Source organism: Chiloscyllium punctatum, chromosome 7 (genome assembly GCF_047496795.1).
Source record: "Chiloscyllium punctatum isolate Juve2018m chromosome 7, sChiPun1.3, whole genome shotgun sequence".
Lineage (NCBI taxonomy): Eukaryota > Metazoa > Chordata > Chondrichthyes > Orectolobiformes > Hemiscylliidae > Chiloscyllium > Chiloscyllium punctatum.
Genome location: NC_092745.1, coordinates 45,077,749 through 45,094,095, shown reverse-complemented (window position 1 = coordinate 45,094,095; position 16,347 = coordinate 45,077,749). Strand labels below are relative to the sequence as shown.

Sequence of the window (16,347 nt, the reverse complement as noted above, 5' to 3'; positions counted from 1 at the left end):
AGGTATTGGTAGATAACTGACTGCAATATTTGTTGCCCAATGTTATTGCTCTAAGAACTGCCAAAGCCTCCCTCAAAACAGAACAAAGATGGGTGGAAGCATGTCAAACAATCAAAGATTTATATTACTGAGCTCATCAGATTTTTACGGAATGTATTGCAGCATCAAGATGCTGCCTCTGATAATTCTGTTCAGTTCTATTCAGAAGTGAAGCTTTTATTTTCCATTTTAAACAACATTTAATATGTAAAACAGAAACATTTAATATTTTAAAAATTAGAAAATAATATTTCAAAATTTAGTGCCATCACCTAAGCCTCAAAATTAACAGCAAACAAGAAACAGTAAACTGAATTAATTCTGAAAAACAAAAGTATTGATTTACAGTTCTCATTGAACACATCCCTCAAAACCTCACTACACATCCCAGAAATTGAAAGATGCTGTGAAACAAAAATAATACGATCATAAACTAATGTGTCCAATTATAAATGAACAAAACTTGAAATCAAACTGCAAAATACAAGTAAAAATTTCAATAACCCAATATTTGGTCTTCAGCTGGATTTTGGCAACTTAAGTAGGTTATTCAAATCAAGAAATTTTTCAACTTCCAAATCTGCTTCGATAAAAAAGTACCCTGAGTTACATAGTTTTTGATCTGGGGGGAGAGCAAGATGAAGACAAACTACCATTCCTGAAGCACAGCACGGGCAGCCTTAAGGTCAGATGAGTAGCCAGGTTGTCACAGTTCTGAGACTTTTTCAGTTTCTAAAGCAACCAAGACAAGGTTCTCAAAGCCTCATCCCTCAGAACACATGCATATAATTCACATCACCTGTCATATCTCCATTCCCCCTCCATAAACTTTCACTTTGTATCAGTCATTGGAAAATCTCAGCAGCCATGTCAAGATGAAAGAAAACATCTAATAATTTTGTGAAGCTCTTATTTCTACATATGTGGTGAAAAGAAAATCCCTCACATTCATAAAACTCAGACCAAACTTTATAACCTCAAATGGTTAATTTTACAAATAATTTAAAGGAACTCAAGTGCTGGAGTATAATCTGGAAGCCATTTTATTTGCACAATGGAAGAAACAAATGTGGTTTGCAAGGTGGCTCTGATGTGATCCAATGAATCATGCAACAAAACAATTTGTGCCATGGCAGCCATGCCCTTAACTACCTAGATACAAGACTTTGCAATTCTCTCCCTAAATTTATCCAGTTTTCTATGTCTAATCTCCATTTCACTGCTTCTTACAACCTACTTCTTCAAATGGTTTTTACTAAAATATTGTGTGACAACATATTGTGAAGTGCTTAGCTACATTTTACTCAATTTAAACTGATATGTCAATGCTAATTGTTCCTGCTTCCAGGGGAATCCCTTTAGAATATTTGTGCGGTCAGCGGGATCAGAAAAAGATAATGTACAGGTACACAATCCTTAATCCAATATTCCGAAATCCAAAACATTTTTCATGGAGTGTGAAGTGTCATTCTGATGCCTGACAGGTGATCCAGCTCTACACCAACTCGAACCACATCACTCAGATCTGATGTGACAGCGTGTCCCAGCACTGGCGGGCATCTATTGTGTTTCAGCCCTCATTCTATTCACACGTATGTCTGCTGTTAGGTATTTTTTTTTATTTCACTGGGAAAATGTCATTTATTCCAAAATCTGAAAAATTGCAAATTCCGAAAAACAATTAGCCCCAAGGATTTCGGATAAAAGATTGTGTACCTGTATCACTAAAAGCTGAGTTACAAGTAATGAACTGGACAATGATTGTGCCTTTTATGACGCAGGATACGTAAGAAAGCCACTCAAAGAGCATTATTCAGTATAAAACTTCCCAATGTGTTACTCAACAACAACAAAAAAAGCAACTTTTTGGCTCAGTCCAAGGTTTCTGCAGTATTTAGTTGGTATTTGCTTGGAGAATACTGCAAGTAACTACACTGGGGTGCAATGGCAGCGTTCTTTGAATCAAGGACCACCTACTCCAGAGGTGTTAACATCTCCGAACAGATTGACGAAAAAATATCTACACCCTGTAATGGTCAATTCTGCATACTTGATAATTTACAGTGATGACAGTTTAATAGATTGTTTGATCAAGCACATCTCAAGTTGGTTAAGTATTTTTCAACTCCTAATATCTGCATTCATCTATCACACTGGCATTTTCGAATTATCTAAAGCTCAGAAAGGGACCATGATACACATTAGTTAGGATGCGCTTGTGGTGCAGTGGTAGTGCCTCTAGCTTTGAGCCAAAAGGTCTGGGTTCAAGTTCTGTCTGCTCTCGAGGTGTCACAGAGCAGACTTGGTCAACTCGATTAAAAATAATTCAAAGTTAGTTCGGGATTAGTGCAAAATGTGACAGCCTTTCAATGACTTAGAAAAAGGCACCTTTCCTATCTGCAAACAAATAGATTACTTTACCAAATAAGGCTTTTTTCTCCAGCTATTCACCAATCTAAAATAACTTTAGTTATATTATGAGAATTAAAGGTGCCTTTGACAAGTCTGTATAACATCCAAAACACTGCACATCTCCCTTACTTACTACTCAAGCTCAGTCAGGACTTCACAATTCAAGAAATTTACTTTTTGTGGGATATCAATTATGGCTTGGCATTTTTTTAATGGTAAGGCTGAGACAGAACCTTGATTTGAAAAACTCATTGTGGATATATTTCTCAGTGATGTTCACTTGGAACACTGATGTGACATATTATCTAGTAACTTCCAAGTATCACCATCAACAGTGAAATAAACCGACTGTGTGGTGCTGGAAAAGCACAGCAGGTCAGGGAGCATCCAAGGAGCAGGAGAATCGACTTAAACAACAAGACACCAAAATGAAGTAAATTCTAGAAAATACAATTACCTATCTTTTCCAGGGAAAAAAACAAAAGCATAAATTCAAAATAAATTGCAAGATCAATTATACAACAACAATTCAGTGTTAGAAACAAAAAAATTATAACTCTGTTCTTTGGAGAGGACATTAAAACAAGATTCTTATGCCCACTCATTTGAATTAAGTTAACTATATTCCGAGATCGTATTCCTCACACACGATACATTACTTTTTAAGTACACCCACTTTGGACATGGTCATGTCTCACTACAAGATGTGTGAAACAGTTTTGTTAGTATTGCCAGTGAAATTATGAAGTAGTGGGGAGCACTCAATGCATCTGGAAATTTGATCGATAGGGTAAAGCTCAATGTCAAGACAAAAATCTCCCACAAACTCCAATGTCGTGTAAATTGATGTGCAGACCTGCAATTTCACAGCTATGTTCTACACTGCATTATGGAAATGGCATTCCAGAAACAAGTCAATAATCTTAATTGGTACATAAGCAGGTGACTGCAAAAAATGACTAGACCATCAACTGACATAAATGTGCCATCATGCTGCAACCCACCATCTTACAATTTGCTGAAAGCATTTGTCAATTTATGAAACAAGTCCAGAATCAATTCCCGCATCAGGCAACTGTCTGTGTGGAGTCTGCACATTCTCCCAGTGTCTGCAGGGGTATGGGTGGGTTGTGCTTCGGCTTCCTCCCACACTCCAAAAATGTGACTTGGCTATGCTAAATTGCCTGTAATGGTAGGTGAAGAGGTAAATGTTGGGGAAATGGATCTGGGTGGGTTGCTCTTCGGAGGGTTGGTGTGGACTTGTTGGGCCAAAGGGCCTGTTTCCACAGTGTAAGCAATCTAGTAAATAATCTAAAACCCTCAAAGGTGGATCTCTAAGGTGGTACAAACAAGATTACACAAGCTCACAAGTTTCCTGCTGCTTCCACATTCTTTTTGTCCTAACTTGAAATGACGACTCCCACAAGAATTAGGCCAAATCCCTCTGAACAACTACAGGAAAACCATCCTCACTGCATGCTTCAGGAAGTTGCTCATAGCATAATAATCTGACACAAAAAAGTTTTGCAGCACTGAACCAACTCTTAACTTCTGTATTTTGTTACATTCCAGATTTTGTCTTATCACTGTCTAGTCAAATAACTCATAGACCAGAACAGCATGCTTCATCACCATTTTTAAAGTTTTGGTCATATTGTCTTCAGGAACTTTGACTATCAAAACACAAATAATGACTTGAGTGTACCAGGCTTAAAAGCTCCCAATATTGGATATCTGTTTAGTTACCCTGCTCGACATCTACTCCAGGACACCAATACTCATTAAATTTGAGTACAAAACTGAACATGACACTCCAAAAAAAAAAGTCAATTTGGATGTATTGCCTACATCTAGTATTCTTTCTTGTGAACTGCATAATGCTAACAAGCCCCATTTACTTGTCCAGCAGTATCATCATATTATTTGCGGACTTCGAATAATTAAACAATCTTTGTCTTCCTTTGGAATCTTTCATCATCCTTGTTTTAACAACACATCTGGAGTTTATTCAGCTCAAAGAGACCCAACTACATAGTTTGCATCCCAGGATTTTAAACCTAAGTGAGTGAGTGAGTAGTGGGCGGCATAGTGGTTAGCACTGCTGTCTCGCAGCGCCAGAGACCCGGGTTCAATTCCCACCTCAGTCGACTGACTGCGTAGAGTTTGCACGTTCGCCCCGTGTCTGCGTGGGTTTCCTCTGGGTGCTCCGGTTTCCTCCCACAGTCCAAAGATGTGCAGGTTAGGTGAACTGGCCATGCTAAATTGCCCGTAGTGTTAGGTGAAAGGGTAAATGCAGGGGTATGGGTGGGTTGTGCTTCGGCGGGTCGATGTGGACTTGTTGGGCTGAAGGGCCTATTTCCACACTGTAAGTAATCAAAAAAAGTGCGCTGGGTGACTGAACCATAATTTTCTCAAGTTCAAATGATCAGAAACCATTCCTTTAAAATAGATAATGACACATATCACTCAATCACTTAAGAAATGTGAGGGGGACCCAGGCATTCATATATTATTTAGTCTAACATATTAACCAGAACTTATTAGGCTCTAAAGGATAAAATTACTTGGCCACCATAAATAGTATTAGTTAATCAGGGAGAGACAGCGTGTATTTGTAAAAGGGTAAGTTAAACCTGATGAAGATAATTGATTTTTTAAGATATTAGAAATGGACAAGTGAATGTCTATGAATGTTATTTAGATGGACTTACAGAAGAAATAGACAAGGATGATCTCAAGAATGAAGAGTTAGTCAAATGAAGAGCAGTTGAGGACTCAGAGTCTGTACTCAGTAGAGTTTAGAAGGATAAGGGGGAATCTGATAGAAACTTACAAAATAGTGGGAGGCCTGGATAGAATGGATACAGAGAATATGTTTCCACTCGTAGGACCCAAGGGCATAGCCTCAGAGTGAAAGGATTACCCTTTTGTACTGAGATTAAGAGGAATTTCTTCATCCAGACAGTGATGAATCTGTGGAATGCATTACCGCAGAAGGCTGTGGAGGCCAAGTCATTGAGTGTATTTAAGACAAAAATGGATTCTTGATTAGTAAGAGGATTAAAGGTGACAGGATGAAGGCAGGGTTTCAGAAATATATCAGCAGTGATTGAATGATGGAGCAGACAGGATAGGTTGAATAGCCAAATTTTGCTTCTATCTCTTATGGTCTTATAATTGCAACATTTTTGTTATTTACTCATGGGATGTCAGCATCACTTGTTGGCCAGTATTTAATGCCTGTCCCTGGTTGCCTGACAACGGAGTGATGTACTGTCTTCTTGAACCACTGCAGTCCATGTGCACTAAGTAGAGCCTCAATATTCTTAGGAAAGGAATTCCAGAATCCTGACCTCGCAATAGTGAAAGAGTAATGATATATTTCCAAGTCAGAATTGTGAGTGGCTTGGAAGGGAACTTGCAGATGGTGGTGTTCTATATATCCGCTGCCCTTGACCATCCAAATGGAAGTGGTTGTGGGTTTGGAAGGTGCTGTCTAAGGATGTTTGCTCAATATCCACAGTGGATCTTGTGCATAGTACACAGAGATGGTGCTGAATATCAGTAGTGGACAGAATGAACACTTGCAGATGTGGTCAAGTGAACTGCTTTGTCCTGGATGGTGTCAAGCTTCTTCAGTGTTCTTGAAGCTGCACTCATTCAGGCATGTGGTGAGTATGCCTTCAGACATCCTGTGCCTTATGGATAGTGGACAGGCTTTGGGAAGTCAAGAGGTGAGAGTTACTCACTGTAGTATTCCTAACCTCTGACCTTCCCTTGCAAGCACTGTATTTATGGAATGAGTCCAGTTGTTTCTGGTCAATGGTAACCTCAAGGATGTTGATAGTGGAGATTCAGTGATCGTAACATGTCGAGGAGTGGTGGTTCGATTGTCTCTTATTGATGATGGTCATCTCCTGGCATTTGTGTGGCATGAATGTTACCTGCTACTTGTCAGCCCAAACCTGTGTATTGTCTACATACTGTTGCATTTGAACAGGGACGAAGGGACAATGCTCCAAAAGCTTGTGATTTCAAATAAACTTGTTGGACAAAAACCTGGTGTCGTCTGACTTCTGAGTTTGTTCACCCCAGTCTAATACCAGCACATCCACATTACTGGCACAGATAGACAAAGTAACAGTATGTAATCAATGGGATCCAATACAATCCATGTAGCTGTTTCAACTACTTACTTCCGGGATGGTGAAATACGATATCATACAAGATCAATTTGTCTCAGACAAATGCAAGAATAAAGTTAAAAAAAACTGAAACACTGGATTGTACATCTCAAGAATGAGAATACAACAGGGTTCAAAACTGCTATAGATCTACAAAGCTCTGATTACATCACACCTAGAGTACTTTCTCTTTTGAGAACCATACCTCACAGTAGTTGTTTTGGAATGCAGTGTAGATTTACTCCTAGTAGCTGGATTCCAAGGGTTAAATTAGAATGAGATATTACAGAAACTGACAATGAATTCCCTGAAATTTGGAAGTTGGTGGTGTTGTTCTGTATATCCGCTGCCCTTGACCATCCAAATAGAAGTGGTTGTGGGTTTGGAAGGTTTTAATCAATGTTTTCAAGATATTAAGGGCAAAGAGATATAATGGGTGAAAAAAAAATCCGCTAGTTGGGGAATCAAGAACGAGGAAGACAGTGTAAAAGTTTGAAAAGGGCCTTTCAGGAATGGAAGAAGAAAACTTTGCACACATTTGGAATTCTTTTCTGTTAATTGCAATTGATAAAGGGTCAATTGATCCTTTTCAATCAGAGATTAATAGATTTCTGTAAAACAGGTATTGAAGAAAATGGTGTAAAGGTGTGTGTCCATGAAGCGAGGTCACAGATCATTCACAATCTTACTGAATGGCTGAACAGGCACGATAAACCAAATAGTTTACTCTTGTTCCTATGTTCCTAACCACATTCAGTGACCAAGCATTGTTGTTTTGTAAAACAAGTGTTGGAGAAATTCATATAACTAGTTTCTCATTCCACAGGTTTAATTTAATTTCCATTAAGGGGAACAGATTCTTAAATTTTATGTTTGATTATAGATGCCTTTTAAAGCAAATCAGTATCTTCCAAAGTATGTCGTGTTTGATGTCGTAAGGAGCACCAATTAATTGTTCTGCACTCACATAAAAAATTTACCTGAGGATCACCCTTTGCTCACCAACTGACAAGGAGGTGACTTAAAAATAGAGCAAATAAATGAGGGAATAATTACTTGGTTAAAAACTGTCAATAAAGTGAGGCTATATTTTTTGTTCTTGATTATTTTTGGCAAATTGTAGCCAGTTTTTAAATTTAAGATTTATTAATTTGATATGTATCAAAATCCACAAGTTGTAAAGCCAACTTAAACCAATCAGTTCAGAAATTGTACAAGCTAGGAATTATCAAGTCTATTCTTCTCAGCAAAATGTTCAGCCATGTCAAGAATTAAGAGCTGCATCAATATGAATAAATGAGAGCTAGTTTCAGTGTAGGTCTTCAATTTTTCCTCTCAAATGAAAGCAATGAATTATGAACATTAAAGTTTCTGCCCATTGAATAAAACTTTTGACGAGTATGCTGTACTAAAAGACATAAATGAGACCTTACCTGAAGGCAGAAAAGTAAGTTTTACTATTCAAAGAAAACTGCTTTGAGCAATGAAGGGCCACAGCATAAATGATGAACAGATATTAACAGCTGCTCCCTTTCCTCTTCATTTTCCATGCTTTGCACCATCTCTGGATGCGAGTAGTTGCTTTCAGGCTTCTAAATATGGAACTGAAACTGTCTGGTATGTGGCGTCGTAGTATGACTTTCTGATGACTTTCTCTTGAATGACAGTAGATAAGGGTCTGGACTTCACCAAGAATGTGTTTAACGAAGGACTGTTGAGACCATAAACAGCATGATGGGAACTGCAGGAACAAATCTAAGATGCCAGTTCAGTGACAAGTGTTTTGCTGAAGCTTGAATTGAAGTCTCCCAGCTTTATCTGGTGGTAGGAAAACATGATGCTGAAGGAAAAAAATGTTATCTTTCACTGGGCGCATATAACGCAGACGGCATAACCACAGCAAGGGTAAATATTTGTGACCTGTGGTCTCCTAGTAACAGTGATTCAATACAGGAGTGTGTCTGAGTATTTCAGATGCCAATGTTAAATGCAGCATTTTGACGTGAAATTGAAAATGGTTACACAAAGTAGAAGTACTCTCTCAACTGCAAACCAACTGAAAACAGGTGAGAGGACAGTGACAGGACGGATGAATGGAGAATAAATCAAGACAATCAGAAACACTTGATAAATATCCCAAATCATTTTCAAATCTCATAAATTGTAAACATTAAGCAGGTGTAAATTATCTACATTACTTTTGAGTAACCACAAACCACTTTTGAAAATCTTGCTCTCTGTTGAACACCCACAAGAACCACCTGACTGAACAGCTGTGTTGTCAACAAATTCTTCAAGTGACAACAGCATTTCTTGATTCTTAATTTAAGCTACTCAGCCTGTTTGATTATAATGAGCATCAACTGCCATGAGCTACACCAGTTGTCCTGCCCCAGACAACAGACTTCTCAAATGCCATTACTCAGTTTAGTGGAAAATGCATCCAGCTGCTGTTGGCTCCATTAGCCACCAATGCACCATTCTGAAAAGGCACAAGGTGACAACCCGCAGAAGAAAAGTTAACACTAATGAATTAGATTAAATGCTGAATTTGCAGTGTCTCAGTGTAAATAGAACAGAGCTATGTTTACACCAATTGTCTTTTCAGATATGCAAATTTCATTTTCTTCTATCCATGCAAAAATTAACCTTCAAACATCGAAATGTGGTCAATTCTAAGAAGGCAAATTATTTTTTTTTTTAAATTTGTTTCCGCAAACTTTACTTCAGAACTTAGCTAAATTTGCACCATTTGTTACACACAATAGTGGCAGAGCTGTTCACATCCTTTGGATGCTCCAACTTCAGCCTATCAAATGATGAAAGAGGATATGAAACTTGCCCATGGAAACCAATCTAATACCTGGCCAAGATGACAAAAAAAACTCTTCATTTGTGTTACCTCTCATGGAATAAATGTGGACAAATAATGCAAATGGTTCTTGGACAAAATGGCCCTTTGAAGTGGCACTAAAGGGCAACTGATATTCAAACAACCTGATGGCTGTGAACTCAAATTCTTCAAGAGATAGAAAGGGGACAGAAAACGAGCACAAAGTTACTGTACGCTTTGAGTAAGATCCCATCTTTGAAGACATGGAATGATTAAATATTCTTCTTATGTCTGACTACATTTTGCAGAAATTTAAGCCAAGAAACAGAACGCTATGGTCAAATTATACCTTGAAAATCATTTTTTTAATCCAAGTCCCAGCATCTCACATACTTTCCTTCAAATCACATTTCTCTATCCATCATCCTTTACCTCTCCGGATCCATGAGACAGTTTAAAACAGGACAGAGAAAAGCTTTAAAATATAGAAGTACATACATGGCAGCAGAATATGTACTTTTAATGATATAACAAATGCATTTCGCTTGAAAAATATAAATAAACATAGAATCATAGAATCCTAACAGTGCAGAAAGAGGCCATTCTGCCCATCGACTCTGCATCAACTCTCTGAAATGAAGCCCCTCACAGACAGTCATCCATGGCTGAAATTAAATTCAGATCCCCGGCAAAGTGAAGCAACAATGCTAACTACTGTGCCCATGATGCTGTCCTACATATATTTTGCATAAATGAAGTACCTTGATTTGCAAATCTGTAAGTTTAAAACATTGATCCTATTTTGCAGATAATGTCCACTTCATTACTGAGACAACAACGATCAGGAATAAATATGAATACTTGCTGGAATGAGCTTAACTCTTGCCCCCATGACAGTCAACAATTCCACAGAGCTAGTATTTAATGTTATTGCACAATAAAATAGTATTTTCCAACTCTACCTGAAACTAAGCAATGAAAGCAGCTCAGGAACAGTGCTTCAGCACACCTGAACTACAAAGGCTGATATAAAATCATCCCACAATTACCCAGATCCTAAAAACCATCACATACAAAAGATGTCAGACCCCACTGACCACAATATTGAGCCTCTTGAGTTACTAAAATAGGAGAACTTGGAAGTGCAGAAGATTTTAAACAAAAGGATGAACTTAGAAACAAACAAAGAAAGGTGGAGAAACTCAAGCTTGGCAGCATCTGTGGAGAAAGAAACAGAGTTAACATTTCCAGTCTGGTATAACTCTTCTTCAAAACTGATACAGGATATTTTTATTTTCTAAGTATTCGAGACATTTCAATGTTTATCTTGAGCTTTTTAAGAAAATACTGCAGTAGTAATTATTGTCGAATTTGAGTGTAAACATGCAATTTCATTTTATGCTTCTCTCAAATTGAGAAACAAAGAAAATATTGAGGTTTTTTTAAAAATCAGAATTACAAAAATGAGACATTGCTTCTTGCACTTTCTCCTTCAGAAAATATTTCAAGTGTTTTTTTTAAACATGTCCTCAGCATCGATCACAATTATTGCAACTCTTCAGTATAGGAGGATGAAATAGACCTAACTACATCAATCACTAATAAGCGATTATGAATGGATTTTCCATATGGTGATGAATCAGTTCATCAGGTGCTGTACATGTTCCTGAATTCTTAAAAGGGCCATTGTGCTGTCCCATTCCACTTCATCTACTTTCAACGCAAACGTTAATTGCAGCCACGCCAAGTTAATGAGTTAACAAGCTAAACAAAAGCAGTATTGAAATCTCTGCCTCAGCTGAGAGTCACACAGCTGAGAATGCATAACTCACCCAAACCATTTCCTGATACAATCACTAATAAACTGGAAGCAGTGATTCAGTGACCACAACATAGTGATACACATTCAGCAGCTATTTCACATGCTCCAGACACCTGGAACTTGTGTTTTAATTGTGGCACAGTTTGAGAGAACTGGGATTCTGGAGTGCAAGCCTTGTGTTATACTGTTCGGACTTCTTTCATTTTCACATGCTGATTTTTCAGTATTTTCTGCTGTAACACCAATTTCCCAGAATTTGAATTGTTTCCTAATTACATTCAAAATTGTCTATGACACTCTTCAGCTAGTTACAACGACTGCGGCAAGTTCAGTGCTGGTTGACTTTTGCCAATTGGATCCCAATATCTTGGAGGAGAGGGCGAGCAATTACCTCTACTCTCTGGTGTCACTAACTGTCCCAAATAAAGTTCAGTAATTTCTTCCAAGGGCTGCAACAAGTGACAGGCATAACCCTAGTATCTGCACATCCAATTGGCCAAGTTAATGAAAAACAAAGAACAATTCAGTCCAACCACCAGAATTGATCCACAATCTGAACTGCAAAACAGTGTGTTTCTGATATATACACCTTTCCATTGAACTTTAGTTAGCTTTATTGGCGCCAGTGGAAATAACTTGTGCAATATAATGAATCACCCTCTTGTCACTTAACTCAAGGGTTTGAATCATTTATGATTGCTCATCATACGTCAAGGTACACAGAGCCCTAAACAGACTTGATAGCGTAGATGATAAAAGGATCCTCAAATTAGGAATGAGACGAGAATTAAGAGGCACAGCTTAAACTTAAAGAGGTCTTCCATTTTAGACAGAGGTGAAAAGGAAAGTTTACTTCAACAATCATGAGTCTTTGGAATCATACCTCCAGATAGTGGCATTGGCAGCTTCTTTTAATACTTTAAAGGGAAATGTAGATAGATTGTTTTTTAACTCGGGAGTCAAAGTTGTAGACAAGACTGGAGTCAAGGCCACAAATCAGACATGATCTTTTCAAAAGGCAGAGCAGGCTGGAGAGACAGAATGTCTTACTCCTGTTCCTTGTTCATATTTTTGTATTACTTAGTGACCTTTACAACTCCCAACATTGCTCAACAGTGCAAGGGAGCAACAAATGATGCCTGAGACATTTGATATAAAAGACATATATACAAACATTGAAATTAATAACTGGAAAAGGAGCACCAAAATCATTGTCATGTACCAATAGGACTCGTATATTATCTAACTGGAATAAAAAGATGAAATAATAATAAAGGCAAACCAACCAAGATGGAGATGACCAAGACTGAAGCAGACCATAAAACACAAGCACAGGATAAAACAAATAGAAAAGCCAAGTATCACCTTTCCCTCATTTCCTCAGCTCAGATTCAAATTTCAAGCTATTTTCCAAAAGGTCAGCCTGTCAAGTGACTCCCTGCATCTTCATAATCAGTGCATTCGAAATAATTTCATTCCTCAATGAATGAGAAACCACTGCACTGATGAAAACATGCAGTTTACACTATTGATCTTGCTGGTAAAGACCCTTACAAAAGTTATGCTTTGTTGCATGAAGTGTAAGTGGATTTTGAACAGAGTACCAAGGTCATAATTACCACTGAATAGTTTGACTAGCCCTGAAAATCTAGTTTCAGATTTGTGAAATTACAGATTGATTCATTATAGTTTTTTTAATTTTAATATTTCAATTTCTACTTTATCCCCAACCATATTTTGATCATGTATTTCATTGTGTTTAGTATCTCACCCACCTCTTGTTGTTCCATATGCAGACACCCTTGCTGATCTTTAAGGAGTCCTATTTTCTCCCAAGTTATTCTTTTGCCGTTCAAGTACTTAGAATCATAGAGTCATAGGGATGTACAGCATGGAAACAGACCCTTTGGTCCAACTCGGCCATGCAGACCAGATATCCCAACCCAATCTCGTCCCACCTGCCAGCACACGTCCATATCCCTCCAAACCCTTCCTATTCATATACCCAACCAGACGCCTTTTATATGTTGCAATTGTACTAGCCTCCACCATTTCCTCTGGCAGCTCATACACGTACCACCCTCTGCGTGAAAACGTTGCCCCTAGGTACCTCTCCAGTTTAATAATATCTTTCCCACAGCAGGGTGATTAGAATTGTTCATGGTGAATCCTTGGAGGAGCACAGGCGAAGTAGGGGTACATTTAAGATTGAAATCAGGATGGCCATAAGGGGACATAAGGAGGTTTTGGCAAATAAGGTTATGGAGAATCCTAAGAGAGTCTATAAAATAATTTGGATATGAGCATAAGAGGTCTGTCAGTTTGCAGATGACACCAAAATTGGAGATATAGTGGACAGCGAAGACGGTTACCAGAGCATACAACAGGATCTTGATCAGATGGGCCAATGGGCTGAGAATTGGCAGATGGAGTTTAATTTAGATAAATGTGAGGTGCTGCATTTTGGGAAAGCAAATCTTAGCAGGACTTATACACTTAGTGGTAAGGTTCTAGGGAGTATTGCTGATCAAAGAGACCTTGGAGTGCAGGCTCACAGAACATAGAACAATACAGCACAGAACAGGCCCTTCAGCCCTCGATGTTGCGCCGATCTGTGAACTATTCTCAGCTCGTCCCCCTACACTACATGTGCTTATCTAAGGATAGTTTAAATCTCCCTAATGTGGCTGAGTTAACTTCATCAGCAGGTAGTGCATTCCACGCCCTTACCACTCTCTGTGTAAAGAACCTGCCTCTAACATCGGTCTTAAAATTACCACCTCTCAATCTGTAGTTATGCCCCCTTGTACACGCTGATGTCATCATCCCAGGAAAAAGACTTTCACTATCTACCTGTATAATCCTCTGATCATCTTGTATGTCTCTATCAAATCCCTCTTAGCCTCCTTCTTGCCAATGAGAACAGACCCAAGTCTCTCAGCTTTTCCTCATAAGACCTTCCCTCCAGACCAGGTAACATCCTGGTAAATCTCCTCTGCACCTTGTCTAATGCTTCCACATTCTTCCCGAAATATGGGGATCAGAACTGTACACAATATTCCAAGTGTGGCCGCACCAGGGTTTTGTATAGTTGCAGCATGAAATTGCGGCTCCGGAACTCAATCCCTCTATGAATGAAACCTAACACACCGTATGCCTTCTTAACTGCACTATCCACCTGGGTGGCAACTTTCAGGGATCTATATACATGGACTCCAAGATCCCTCTGCACACCCACACTACCAAGAGTCTTTCCATTGACCCAGTACTCTGCCTTCCTGTTATTCTTCCCAAAGTGCATCACCTCACATTTAGCTGCATTGAGCTCCATTTGCCACCTCTCAGCCCAATTCTACAGTTTATTTAAGTCCCCCCACATCGTGTAACATTCTTCTACACTGTCCACTACTCCACCGACTTTAGTGTCGTCTGCAAATTTACTAATCCATCCACCTATGCCTGCGTCTAAGTCATTTATAAAAATGACAAACAGCAGTGGTCCCAAAACAGATCTTTGTGGCACACCACTAGTAACCAGACTCCAGGCTGAATATTTTCCATCCACCACCACTCGCTGCCTTCTTTCAGAAAGCCAGTTTCTAATCCAAACTGCTAAATCACCCTCAATTCCACTGCCTCTGCATTTTCTCCAATAGCCTACCATGTGGAACCTTATCAAAGGCTTTCCTGAAGTCCATGTATACCACGTCAACTACCCTACCCTCATCTTCATCTTGGTCACCTTCTCAAAAAACTCAATGACGTTTCTGAGATACGTCGAAACCATGTTGACTATCTGAAATCAAATTGTTGTTTGCTAGATGATTATAAATCTTATCTCATATAATCCTTTCCAAAACCTTTCCTACAACAGATGTAAGACTCACTGGTCTATAATTACTTGGGTCATCTCTACTGCCCTTCTTGAACAAGGGCACAACATTTGCAATCCTCCAGTCCTCTGGCACCAAACCTGTAGACAATGATAACTCAAATATCAAAGCCAAAGGCTCTGCTATCTCCTCCCTACCTTCCCAGAGAATCCTCGGATATATCCCATCCGGCCCAAGGGACTTATCTACTTTCACTCCTTCTAGAATTGATAACATCTGTTCGTAACTAACCTTTAAAGTGGAGTTGCAGATCGATAGGATAGTGAAGGCGGCATTTGGTATGCTTTCCTTTATTGTACCAAGTACAGCAGTTGGGAGGTCATGTTGCAACTATACAGGACATTGGTTAGGCCACTGTTGGAGTATTGCATGCAATTCTGTTCTTCCTATCAGAAGGATGTTGTGAAACGTGAAAGGGTTCAGAAAAGATTTAAAAGGATGGTTCCATGGTTGGAGGATTTGAGCTATACTGAGAGGCTGAATAGGCTAGGGCTGTTTTCCCTGGCGCATTGGAGGCTGAGGGGTGACCTTATAGAGGTTTATAAAATCATGAGAGGCATGGAAAAGATAAATAGATGAAGTCTTCTCCCTGGGGTGGGGATTCCAGAACTAGAGGGCATATGTTTAGGGTGAGAGGGGAAAGATATAGATGTGAATCAGTTCTATGAAGATTTTTTTCTCTGGTCAAAAAGATCAATTATTTTGAACAGAGACCTAAGTGCATCAGTTCCAAGTAAGTACATAACTACAATTGAGTGTCTGGAAATATTCCTGAAACATTATGGATACAATTTATAAAGAAACAGGAGTTAAGTGCCGAAGGAAGTTTTAGTTTTCTCCTAATAGGAGAATGAGGTTTTTCAGTCAGTTGAGGAGAACCAGTCAAGTGTTTGAGTGAGGAGGTTCCAAATCATGAGAATTTGGACAGAGATCTTCAAGTTGTTAGAAGTGATAAATTTTAGGCCATCAGAATTAAGAGGGGTTCATGCCAGTGAACTCAGAAAGGAATTGTTTAAAAAAAAGCCTTGACACACCAAGAGTCAAGAAACGAGTTTAAAAAAGGTGAGATAGGAGTGAGTTTCTAACAAATAGCACTGGCAAAAGGTTGAAACTTAGTTTTGATGTTTGTGTTCTGATCTTCCTTTTTGCTTTCAATCTATATGC

General features: G+C 38.7%; 1 protein-coding gene across 2 annotated transcripts in view; it reads right to left on the bottom strand.

Annotated features, from left to right (window-relative positions):
- The window catches only part of rasal2 (RAS protein activator like 2), a 413,768-nt gene that overhangs the window by 393,673 nt on the left and 3,748 nt on the right, over positions 1-16,347 (bottom strand). Inside the window, exon 1 of one of the 2 annotated variants that reach the window (XM_072573469.1) lies at positions 8,069-8,087. The exons of the other annotated variant lie outside the window; for it this stretch is intronic. The gene's annotated coding sequence lies outside the window, so the exon portion shown is untranslated. Of the gene's footprint in view, positions 1-8,068; positions 8,088-16,347 lie in introns of those variants that run through there. 2 annotated transcript variants of the gene reach the window in all.